Below are 13,247 nucleotides of genomic sequence, written 5' to 3' on the forward strand. Positions count from 1 at the left end.
CCACCAAATTGCTGGATTTATATACACGGCTCAAAAAAATAAAGGGAACACTAAAATAACACATCCTAGATCTGAATGAATGAAATATTCTTATTAACTACTTTTTTCTTTACATAGTTGAATGTGCTGACAACAAAATCACACAATTATCAATGGAAATCAAATTTATCAACCCATGGAGGTCTGGATTTGGAGTCACACTCAAAATTAAAGTGGAAAACCACACTACAGGCTGATTCTCAATCAGTGTTGCTTCCTGGACAGTTTGATTTCACAGAAGTGTGATTGACTTGGAGTTACATTGTGTTGTTTAAGTGTTACCTGTATTTTTTTGAGCAGTGTATTTATCATATACACTGAGTATACCAAACATTAGGAACACCTTCATATTATTTAGTTGGAAGGTGTTCCAACTCCCCCCCACAAGGTGTCGAAAGAGTTCCACAGGGACATACACGGAAAACTGTTGAGTGTGAAAAACCCAGCAGTGTTGCAGTTTTTGACACACTCAAACCAATGCGCCTGGCACCTACCACCATACCCCGTTCAAAGGCACTTCAATATTTTGTCTTGCTCATTCACCCTCTGAATGCACACATACCCAATCTATGTCTCAATTCTCTCAAGGCTTAAACATTATTCTTTAACCTGTCTCCTCCCCTTCATCTACATTGATTGAAGTAGATTTAACAAGTGACATTAAAAAGGGATCATAGCTTTTACCTGATCTATGTCATGGAAAGAGCAGGTGTTCTTAATGTGTTATAGAGTGGGCATATATCAAAGCGGGTCTGAACCCTGACCTCTCACTAAAGATACCAAAGTGTTGACCGTTAGACCAAGAGGAAATTCCCTATGGGCCGAGGGAGACACTGATTTTGAAGTCGCAGGCAGGGCTACTGTACCTCATTATGAGACCACGAGCCTGGCTCATGTCCGCTATACATACACTTTCCGATCTTGTAATGTTAATACTTTTCATAGAAAAAGCGATAAAAAAATACATGCATAATACTTAAATTGATCTTATCTAATAGTACAATATAAAGAGCAGAAGGAAATGGGCAGAGCTATGTAAAATTAGATAATTTACCCCCGGCCAATAGCTATTCCCATACAATACATGTTGTGTTCATGAATGTTGTGTATTAGACTTCTTCTTAGTACTCTGTATTCAGAGGGGAAGAAGTGTCGATGGGCATGAGAGTGACCTGTGCCAGGACCTACTGAGACATATTTACTTAGCAGCACACAAACTATCGCAGCCAGGTTTTTCTTTACAGACAACAGGGAGGTGGCATGATAGAAGCTACAGGAGGTTCGATATATTGTAGCTTTGTTAAATAGAATAGGGCTTAAGGTAAGGGCATGCAACATTGTTTTGAATGAGAACCACTTGGTAATACATTATTTATTAACTCTTATCAGAGCCTGACTGCCTTTGATGTGGGTGGAACAAGCTCATGATTATGAAATGATAATGGCCTTAATGATATTTCATTAGAGGTTGTAGATGATTTGTTGCTTTCACAGCAATTGTGTCCTTCACGAGGGGCTAGACTAGAGTATGGGGCCCACATAGCTCAGAATGTCCAAATAATATGGCTCAATGAAAGTATGAGAAGGGCGGTGGAGTAGCTTCACATGTGAAATATATATGTTTTAGCATTGCCATGAATAATAATCTATTTAATTTATATAGCACTATTTATTATACAGATAAGATCAAAGACGCTGAGTAGGAAATTACCTTGTTTATCCTCTTTCCCTGTTTGGTGTGCAATCAATCAAGATCATTTAACCAAAATGCTGAATCATTAAAGTCATTATCATTAGTTGAGGTAATTAAGTAATTATCCCTATTTGTGAAATGAATGGCTCATTAGCTGTGTTGAATATTGAATCTCCTGCTCTCTAGATTCTATATTTTTAGGAGTTGAGAGTTTTTCAGATTATTACATCTTTCCATCAAGTGGTGTACAAATACTTTGAAGTACTACTTAAGTATTTTTGGGGGGTATCTGTGTTTTACTTTACTATTTCTATTTTTGACAACTTTTACTTTTACTTCACTACATTCCTAAAGAAAAATTACGTACTTTTTACTCCATACATTTTCCCTGACACCCAAAAGTACTTACAGATACATTATGGATGCATAACAGGACAGGAAAATGGTCCAATTCACACACATATCAAGAGAACCTCCCTGGTCATCTCTACTGTCTCTGATCTGGCAGATTCACTAAACACAAATTCTTAATTTGAAAATGATTTCTGAGTGTTGGAGTGTGCCCCCGAATGTCCGAAAAATAAAAAATTAACTGAAAATTGTGCCGTCTGGTTTGCCTAATGTAAGTAATTTTAAATGACTTATACTTTTACTTGTGATACTTAAGTATATTTTTGAAATTACCATTACTTTTGATACTTAAGTATATTTAAAATCAAATACTTTTAAACTTTGGCTCAAGTAGTATTTTACTGGATGACTTTCACTTTTAATTGAGTTATTTTTTATGATGGTATCTTTACTTTTACTCAAGTATGGCAGTTGGGGACTATTTCCACCACTGTTTCCATCTGAAATGGATTCTTTACAATAATCATCAAGATCTGAATTATACGATCAACATTTGATACTGTACCATCTCATCTAAACTTCAAGAGTGAGCGTTGGAGGTGAATCAAAGCAAGTAAATACATCCAAACATAATGGGTTGAACTGGTTGGGATTGTTTACTGAACACCGGCCTCTATCATCTTGGTCAGACATCTACATTTACATACAGGTGTTTTTTTGATGTTTCTGTCAGTTGGAGGCTAATGTTGTAAACAAAGGATCATGGCACATTGAAGGTCATTCATGCTCGGTTTCCTATTCAAGGGAGGGAGCCTATGGAGAAGAAGCAGAGATAGATCAGACCATGAAGTCCCAGCCCATATGGTGCTCCTCCCACACCCAGCCTGGTTCTCTATGTGTGGTGTCAAAACACTGCAACATGCATGGAAGAGGCACACACACACACACATGCACCTGATTGATTACCATACTGGCCCTGCGGAGTGTGTGTGATTATTTACAGTAGTCATTACTGTGTACGAACCAAAGGACCCAGGTCATCAATAGACTGTGGAGATAGTATGAGCTGTCTATAAACCTCAAAAAGCCGTTGAAAAGGTTTATACTGTATATCAGCCAGGCGGTTTGCGGTCGACAGACTGGTGATTTTAGAATAGCCTTAGTCAAGCCTATGATTTAATATCCCCAGAGTGGAATGGAATGCCAATACTGTATCTGCAGATGGTCTGTAAAGTGTTGCATTACATTGTATTGCTTGAATTAAATTAAATACTGTTCCAAGAGCTAGCCACCCCTCATGGCAATTTTGTTGAAGGCCAGAATTTTTATACCTCTCAACCTCATCAATTTGGCAATAATTGTCATGGGACCTGAGCCAAGCCAAGATGTATTTTTGGGTGTGAGCCACTGGAAAGCAGTTATTGTCAGTGATGGCCAGCTGTTTGCTGACAGCCGTGACAGACTAATAGAGGAGTAAATAAAGGGTTTTCTGACACGTTTCCAGGATTTCTGTATCTTTTCTTGGTCAATGTCAACATGACTCACATAGCAAAACAATAACTAATATGTGTGGCTGACAAAATCAAATGTACCATCGTGGCTGGCTGTATCACCGCCTAGTATGGCAATTTCTCCACCAGTGACCGCAAGGCCCTACAGTAGGTGGTGCGGACGGACCAGCGCATCACTGGGGGCGAGCCAAGACATTCATGCCAGGTGTTGTCTGAGTAAGGCCTGAAAAACTGCTAAGGAATACAGCTACCCGAGCCATGGACTGTTCTCTCTGCTCCCGTACAGCAGCGGGTATCGGAGCATCGGGTCGCGAACCAACAGGCTCTGAAAGCTCTTCTTTCCTCAGGCCGTAAGATTGTTGAATAGATAACTACCACTGCCCTCCCTCTCTCCCACAGACTATCACAACTGACTACCGGCTCATCCTCAGGTCTCCAATACCATAGCCACACACACCTACATTGACACTCACTCTTCACATTCACGTATACACACCCACATACGCACACACTAAGGCACCTATGCTCGCACACTCACTGACACATCACACACACTCACACTCACACTCACTCATTACCATGCAAGTACCACATACACTGCCGCCATAATTGATTGATTGATTGATTGATTATAGTAATTCATATGACCATTCGATGTTCCTGTAATGTTTATTATGATTATTATTACTAAACTCAGCAAAAAAAGAAACAGCCCTTTTTCAGGATCCTGTCTTTCAAAGATAATTCGTAAAAATCCAAATAACTTCAGAGATCTTCATTGTAAAGGGTTTAACCACTGGTTCCCATGCTTGTTGAATGAACCATAAACAATTAATGAACATGCACCTGTGGAACGGTCATTAAGACACTAACAGCTTAAGAACAGTAGGCAATTAAGGTCACAATTATTAAAACTTAGGACACTAAAGAGGCCTTTCTACTGACTCTGAAAAACACCAAAAGAAAGATGCCCAGGGTCCCTGCTCATCTGGGTGAATGTGCCTTAGGCTTGCTGTAAGGAGGCATGACTGCAGATGTGGCCAGGGCCAAAAATTGTCCATACTGTGAGATGCCTAAGACAGTGCTACAGGGAGACAGGACGGACAGCTGATCACCCCCGCAGTGGCAGACCACGTGTAACAACACCTGCACAGGATCGGTACATCCGCACATCAGACCTGTGGGACAGGTACAGGATGGCAACAACAATTGCCCAAGTTACACCAGGAACGCACAATCCCTCCATCAGACTGTCCGCAATAGGCTGAGAGAGGCTGGACTGAGGGCTTGTAGGCCTGTTGTAAGGCAGGTCCTCACCAGACATCACCGGCAACAATTTCACCTATGGGCACAAACCCACCGTCGCTGGACCAGACAGGACTGGTCTTCACTGACGAGTCATGGTTTTGTCTCACCAGGGGTGATGGTCAGATTTGAGTTTATCGTCAAAGGAATGAGCGTTACACCGAGGCCTGTACTCTGGAGTGGGATCGATTTGGAGGTGAAGGGTCCGTCATGATCTGGGGCGGTGTGTCACAGCATCATCGGACTGAGCTTGTTGTCATTGCAGGCACTCTCAACGCTGTGCATTACAGGGAAGACATCCTCCTCCCTCATATTGTACCCTTCCTGCAGGCTCATCCTGACATGACCCTCCAGCATGACAATGCCTCCAGCCATACTGCTCGTTCTGTGCTGGATTTCCTGCAAGACAGGAATGTCAGTGTTCTGCCATGGCCAGTGTAGAGCCCGGATCTCAATCCCATTGAGCACGTCTGGGACCTGTTGGATCGGAGGTTGAGGGCTAGGGCCATTCCCCCTAGAAATGTCCGGAATTTGCATGTGCCTTGGTGGAAGAGTGGGGTAACATCTCACAGCAAGAACTGGCAAATCTGGTGCAGTCCATGAGGAGGAGATGCACTGCAGTACTTAATGCAGCTGGTGGCCACACCAGATACTGACTGTTACTTTTGATTTGAATCCCGCTCGCAAGTTAAGCATTTCACTGTACGTTTTTATTTCACTGTACTGTTTTACACCTGCTGTATCCTGTGCATGTGACAATAAAACTTGAAACATTAAATAACTGTGTGCAGAAGGTGGATGTTGAAATATGAAAATCAAGGTATTTTTCCATCCCAGACACATGATTCTAGGATAGGACCGAAAATAATACAAAATGTCACAATTATTTACAATTGTTTGAATACCATATTAAATAAACAGCACATTCCTTTTCAGAACATCTAGGCCTTGAGAGAAATGCAAACCAAACAACAACGTTGATTATAGCGATGTGTGAATCATCTTTCTTGGCATAACCCATGCCAGCTACGGGGCCTATCTGTCTGTGCATGTAGGAAGAGGAGGAACAGCTTGGGTGTACGGAGGAGTGAGGCTCCTGAGGGGAATGGTTGTACACTCCTAATGGTTACACTCCTGCACTGAGATAAGGACTCGTAATAAGTGTGTGTGTGTGGGTGTGCGTGTGCGTGTGCTGGTGTGTGTGTGTGTGTGTGTGTGTGTGTGTGTGTGTGTGTGTGTGTGTGTGTGTGTGTGTGTGTGTGTGTGTGTGTGTGTGTGTGTGTGTGTGTGTGTGTGTGTGTGTGTGTGTGTGTGTGTGTGTGTGTGTGTGTGTGTGTGTGAGTGTGTGTGTGTGCGCGCGCGCACCATCTGGCTCTGTGCATGTGGTCCGACTGGAGGCCAGAGCCCAATCTGTACCATCATGACTCTCCAGAGATACCAGCCGCCATGCAATCACGTTGACAGATGGCTAGGCTGCTGCTCGTGGCCCCACCAAGAAGACCAAATTCACCTTCATTAAACTCTGATTGGAATCACGGGCACCAGGCCCCATCAAAAGACAACTCGGTTTTCTTTCTTATAGAAGGAATTGTTGGTGCAATGTGTGATCAACATAGCACTGAGTGAAATGTTTTAATTCTTTAGAGTCTAAGACATTGGGGGAATAAGGGTGTTAAGCTGACATATGGAATTGTTTTAAGATGGTCATACTATGGATCATTTAGCTATTTGATTTAGAATTTTATGTAACGGCACTCGTCGTGGGAAGGAAGAGTGGACCAAAGAGCAGCGTGGAAAGTGTTAATGATATTTATTTTCAAGAAACACTCAAACAAAAATAACAAATCCCCCCCCCAAATTTTTTTTTTTTTTTTTAAATAAACGAAAGCGAACAGTTCCGTCAGGCACAGACACTAAACAGAAAATAACACCCCACAAAACCCAAACGGAAAATCACAATTTATATGTGATTCCCAATCAGAGACAACGATAGACAGCTGCCTCTGATTGGGAACCACACTCCGCAAAACAACAAAGAAATAGAAAACATAGATTTTCCCACCCGAGTCACACCCTGACCTAACCAAACATGGAGAATAAATAAGGATCTCTAAGGTCAGGGCGTGACATTTTAGGACACCTTTATGTATTTTCTTATAAAATATTGATTTTGGCCTTTACTACTAAATCTCATAGAAACGCATTAATGACATATTAAAAAAGAAACAAGGTTTTGAAGTGTCTGTCCTAAATCTAGGATATATATATTGTTTATATATACATATTTTTTTACACATATTTAACAACTTGGGGGGCGATACTGTCGGATGCGGTGGACCCATCAATTGGAAAAAACATGATATCTCTAGTTTAAACTGATGTATTTTCATTTTTTTCATTTTTTTATTTTACCCCTTTTTCGTGGTATCCAATTGTTGTAGAAGCTACTATCTTGTCTCATCGTTACAACTCCCGTACGGGCTCGGGAGAGACGAAGGTTGAAAGTCATGCGTCCTCCGATACACAAACCAACCAAGCCGCACTGCTTCTTAACACAGTGTGCATCCAACCCGGAAGCCAGCCGCACCAATGCGCCGGAGGAAACACTGTGCACCTGGCCACCTTGGCTAGCGCACACTGCGCCCAGCCCGCCACAGGAGTCGCTGGTGCGCGATGAGACAAGGACACCCCTACCGACCACGCCCTCCCTAACCCGGGCGATGCTAGGCCAATTGTGCGTCGCCCCACGGACCTCCCGGTCGCGACAGAGCCTGGGCGCGAACCCAGGGACTCTGATAGTACAGCGCCCTTAACCACTGCGCCACCCGGGAGGCCAAAACTGATGTATTTTCATGGGGATTTTTTTGTTATGTAAATTTAGATTGACACACCAGTAAATCGACTGAAGGTTAATAAACAGAATAATCTGACTTCTGGTGTAAAACTGTAATCTTCATGTAGCTTTCAATTATGCTCAAATATGTGAGGAGCAAATTATGTTTGATTTCAGATATTTTGTTAATGAGATCATATCCATTTATTGGTTGGTTTATCTACAGTGCCTTCAGAAAGTATTCAGACCCCTTGACCTTTTCCACATTTTGTTAGGTTACAGCCTTTGAGTAAATCGTTTTTCCCCCTGATCAATCTACACACAATATCCCATAATGACAAAGCAAAACCTGAAAACTGAAATATCACATATACATAAGTATTCAGATCCTTTACTCAGTACTTTGTTGAAGCACCTTTGGCAGCGATTACAGCCTCGGGTCTTCTTGGGTATGACACTACAAGCTTGGCACACCTGTATTTGGGGTATTTCTCCCATTCATCTCTACAGATCCTCTCAAGCACTGTCAGATTGGATGGGGAGCATCGCTGCATAGCTACTTTCAAGAATCTTCTACAGTTCTATTTTTGTTTCATCAGACCAGAGTACATTTCTCCGAAAAGTACAATCTTTGTCCTCATGTGCAGTTGCAAACCGTAGTCTGGCCTTTTTTATGGCAGTTTTGGAGCAGTGGCTTCTTCCTTGATGAGCGGACTTTCAGGTTATGTCGATATAGGACGTGTTTTACTGTGGAAAAATATACTTTTTTCCTCCAGCATCTTCACAAGGTCCTTTGCTGTTGTTCTGGGATTGATTTGCACATTTCACACCAAAATATGTTCATTTCAAGGAGACAGAACGCTTCTCCTTCCTGAGTGGTTTGACGGCTGCGTGGTCCCATGGTGTTTATACTTGCGTACTATTGTTTGTATAGATGAACGTGGTACATTCAGGACGAACTAGACTTGTGGAGGTCTACAATTGTTATTCTGAGGTCTTGGCTGATTTCTTTTGATTTTCCCATGATGTCAAGCAAAGAGGCACTGAGTTTGAAGGTTGGCCTTGAAATACATCCACAGGGAGACCACCAATTGACTCAAATGACGTCAATTAGCCTATCAGAAGCTTCTAAAGCCATGACATCATTTTCTGGAATTTTCCAAGCTGTTTAAAGGCACAGTCAATTTAGTGTATGTAAAACTTCTGACCCACTGGAAATGTGATACAGTGAATTATAAGTGAAATAACCTGTCTGTAAACAATTAAAAAATTACTTGTGTCATGCACAAAGTAGATGTCCTAACCGACTTGCCAAAACTATAGTTTGTTAGCAAGACATTTTTGGAGTGGTTGAAAAACTAGTTTTAATGACTCCAACCTAAATGTATGTAAACTTCTGACTTCAACTCTGCATTATGCCCTGAATCTATTCTTCCTCGCCCAGAAATCTGCTCCTTTTACTCTCTGTTCCGAACGAAATAGACGAGCAGTTCTTATAGCCTTTAGCCGTACCCTTATTCTTCTCCTCCTCTGTTCCTCTGGTGATGTAGAGGTTAACCCAGGCCCTGCAACCCCCAAGCACCACTCCCATTTCCAAGGCACTCTCATTTGTTGACTTCTGTAACTGTAAAAGCCTTGGTTTCATGCATGTTAACATTAGAAGCCTCCTCCCTAAGTTTGTTTTATTCACTGCTTTAGCACACTCCATCAACCCTGATGTCCTAGCCGTGTCTGAATCTTGGCCACCAAAAATCCTGAAATTTCCCCATCCCCAACTACAACATTTTCCGACAAGATAGAACTGCCAAGGGGGGCGGAGTTGCAATCTACTGCAGAGATAGCCTGCAGAGTTCTGTCTTACTATCTAGGTTTGTGCCCAAAGAATTCGAGCTTCTACTTTTAAAAATCCACCCCCAAAATTTCAATACAGGACTAGGATCAAATCCTACTACACCGGCTCTGACACTTGTCGGATGTGGCAGGGCTTGCAAACTATAACGGACTACAAAGGGAAACCGAGCCTCGAGCTGCCTAATGACGCGAGCCAACCAGACGAGCTAAATGCCTTCTATTCTCGCTTTGAGGCAAGCAACACTGAACCATGTATGAGAACATCAGCTTTTCCGGATGACTGTGTGATCGTGCTCTCCGTAGCCGATGTGATTAAGATCTTTAAACTAGTTAACATTCACAAAGCCGCAGGGCCAGACGGATTACCAGGACGCGTACTCAGAGCATGCGCTGACCAGCTGGCAAGTGTCTTCAATGACATTTCCAACCTCTCCCTGACCCCGTCTGTAATACCTACATGTTTCAAGCAGACCACCATAATCCCTGTGGCAAAGAATGCCAAGGTAACCTGCCTAAAAGACTACCGCCCTGTAGCACTCACATCTGTAGCCATGAAATGTTTTGAAAGGCTGGTCATGGCTCACATCAACGTCATCATCGAAGAAACCCTGGACCCACTCCAATTCGCAAACTGCCCCAACAAATCCACAGATGGCACAATCTCTATTGCACTCCACACTGCCCTTTCCCACCTGGATAAAAGTAACACCTATGTGAGAATGCTGTTCATTGACCACAGCTCAGTGTTCAACACCATAGTGCCTTCCAAGCTCATCACTAAGCTAAGGAGCCTGGGACTGAACACCTCCCTCTGCAACTGGATCCTGGACTTCCTGACGGGCCTCCCCCAGGTGGTGAGAGTAGGCAACAACACATTCACCACGCTTACCGTCAACACGGGGGTCCTTCAGGAGTACGTGTTTAGTCCCCTCCTGTACTCCCTGTTCACCCATGACTGCGTGGCCACGCTTGACTCCAACATCATCATTAAGTTTGCTGACGATGCAAATGTGGTAGGCCTGATCACTGACAACGATGAGACAGCCTATGGGGAGGAGGTCAGAGACCTGGCAGTGTGGTGCCAGGACAACAATCTTTTCCTCAACATGAGCAAGACAAAGGAGCTGATTGTGGACTACAGGAAAAGGAGGGCAGGGCATGCCCCCATTCACATCAACAAGGCTATATTGGAGACGGTCGAGAGCTTCAAGTTCCTTGGTGTCCACATCACTAAGGACCTATCATTGTCCAAACACACCAACTACTGGGTCGCGTCTCTGGCAACCAAGCCAATGGAACGAACAATCAGCTGGCTTGGGTAGCAACCCAAAATTTGTTTCGGGACTATGTCTTGTGGAAGGATGAAATAGTATGAATAAATTCAGCAAAATAAAGTTTTCAATTAAAATATGTCAATCATTATTTGAATATGTTGGTAACCTTCGACTTCGTCTTGGGCCTAACTACACCTGTGCCAATATGTCCACTAAAAACCGTCTTCTCGGGCATTATCACTTAAATCAAGGGCATGTCATCATCAATGCATGCAGTTGCTGGAGGGTTTCTTTCTGATAAAAAAATCCCTTCCATTTGGATTTTGCTCTATCTCAACCTTAGACAGGCTAATCTCGGTTAGGCCAGAACAAAAATATTGCGTAATTTGGTCGAATCTGTCCACGAGAGATTATACAGGGTTAGAACCTAGTAGAACAGTATTATTTATTCACATACTGTGCATTATCACATCATCAAATCAAAATCTATTTGTCACATGTACCGAATACAACAGTGAAATGCTTACTTACGAGCCCTTATTAACCTCAATGCAGAGTTGAAAAAAGTTTTTAAAAAACTAAATAAACTAAAGGAAAAATAGTAACACAATGAAATAAAAATAACAACACTATATACAAGGGGTATTTGCTTGCTAGCTAGCTAACTACGGCTAACTTATAATCACATCAAACAGTGCAGAAAGAATAACAACAGTAGCTACATTTGTTTAAGCTGTTTCCTAGTGACATTAATGTGGATACGTCCATAACAATGAGCTAATGAGGCACGATTTCGCCTGGCATAGAACCTTGCTCTCTTGTTAGGACACTGTTGTTCAGAGGAGCTAGCCAACAACACAGATAACACAAAATAACTTCAAACTGAAGCTAGAAAGACTGCAAACGAGCTGCACTTCGTTTCATTTGACCTTTTTTCAATTGACATTTCTCTGTTTTTATTAAAATGATGCCAGCTGATTCATGATTTCGACTGGCTGAGAAACGCTGCCTGCCTCTATCATCCCGACTCCCGACCCTTACACGTTCATTACTATGGGACAGTTGGAGATCGAATTTGAAAATTTAAACAATGTTGAAAATGTCAAAGACAAAGAGTAAGGTTTATACATATCTCCACTGTTGAAAACTAAATTTTAGTCTAAAAGAAATGTGAGATCATGTCTAGATGCTTTTTATAGAGGAGATCAAGTTTCTAACTTCCGTGCCTGGGCTGAAGAGACAGTGGATTGCTCAGATGGAACAGAGTAAATAGGCATTTTAATGTCATAGATTTAGCCGTGGTATATTGGCCATATATCACAAACTCCCGAGGTGCCTTATTGCTATTATAAACTGGTTACCAATGTAATTTGAGCAGTAAAAATAAACATTTTGTCATACCCGTGGTACATGATCTGATATACCATGGCTGTCAGCCAATCAGCATTCAGGGCTCGAACCACCCAGTTGATAAATTAATGTAATTATATGCCATTGTTCTTTGGTTACAGTAGTAGGTAAGGCAGGAAGGCCAGGCAGGTAGGCTACGCCCTATGCCTCAGTTATTTAGCTGTTTGTGCACATGCAGCAACAAGACAGGAGTTCATGCATTGTAGATTTTTTTTGTGTTGTTCAAACATGTTCATGTTTTAATGTGTTGCTGCCATGCTATGTTGTTGTTTTAGGTCTCTCTTGTCATGATGTGTGTTTTGTCCTATATTTTACATTTTTAATCACAGCCCCCATCTCCGAAGGAGGCCTTTTGCCTTTTGGTAGGCCATCATTGTAAATAAGATTTCTTTTCTTAACTGACTTGCCTAGTTAAATAAAGGTTGATTAAAATATTAGACCATGTTCTAGAGGTATGGTGCTTTCAAGAAAACTGGGAACTAGGGGGAAAAACGAGGTCAAATAATGAAGACAGTGAATCTTCAGGTCGGAAAGTCGGAACTCTAGAAAGATGCCGATGTTTCCGATTTGGAATTACGAGTTTGGGTCTTCCCAGTCAGAGCTCGTTTCCCCGAGTTCCTAGGTGTCTTGAACATGGCAATAGACTAGATCGCAGACAAAATCCAACAGAAAAACATGTATTGAGCTCAACACTATAGCATTGCTACACATAGACAAGGCTTCTTTCATCAACTCTGTGAATTTAGGCCTTCTACTGACTTCCTGTAGCCTAATAAAGGATACATTGTCCCGCCTAACACAGGTCTTTGTTAGATAGCCTAGTGGTCAGGGCCCATTTTAAGGCTTAAAATTCATCGTTAGAACCTTAGTAGGAGCGTCGTTAAATCTTCCGAGCTGTTTCCCAAAACCATTGTTTTTAACGTTGCATTTGAAAACGCTCGTAATCTAACGTCTGCCTCCACTCGTAAAACAGATACAAA

This window comes from Oncorhynchus keta, chromosome 15, assembly GCF_023373465.1.
Source record: "Oncorhynchus keta strain PuntledgeMale-10-30-2019 chromosome 15, Oket_V2, whole genome shotgun sequence".
In the NCBI taxonomy this organism is placed as follows: domain Eukaryota; kingdom Metazoa; phylum Chordata; class Actinopteri; order Salmoniformes; family Salmonidae; genus Oncorhynchus; species Oncorhynchus keta.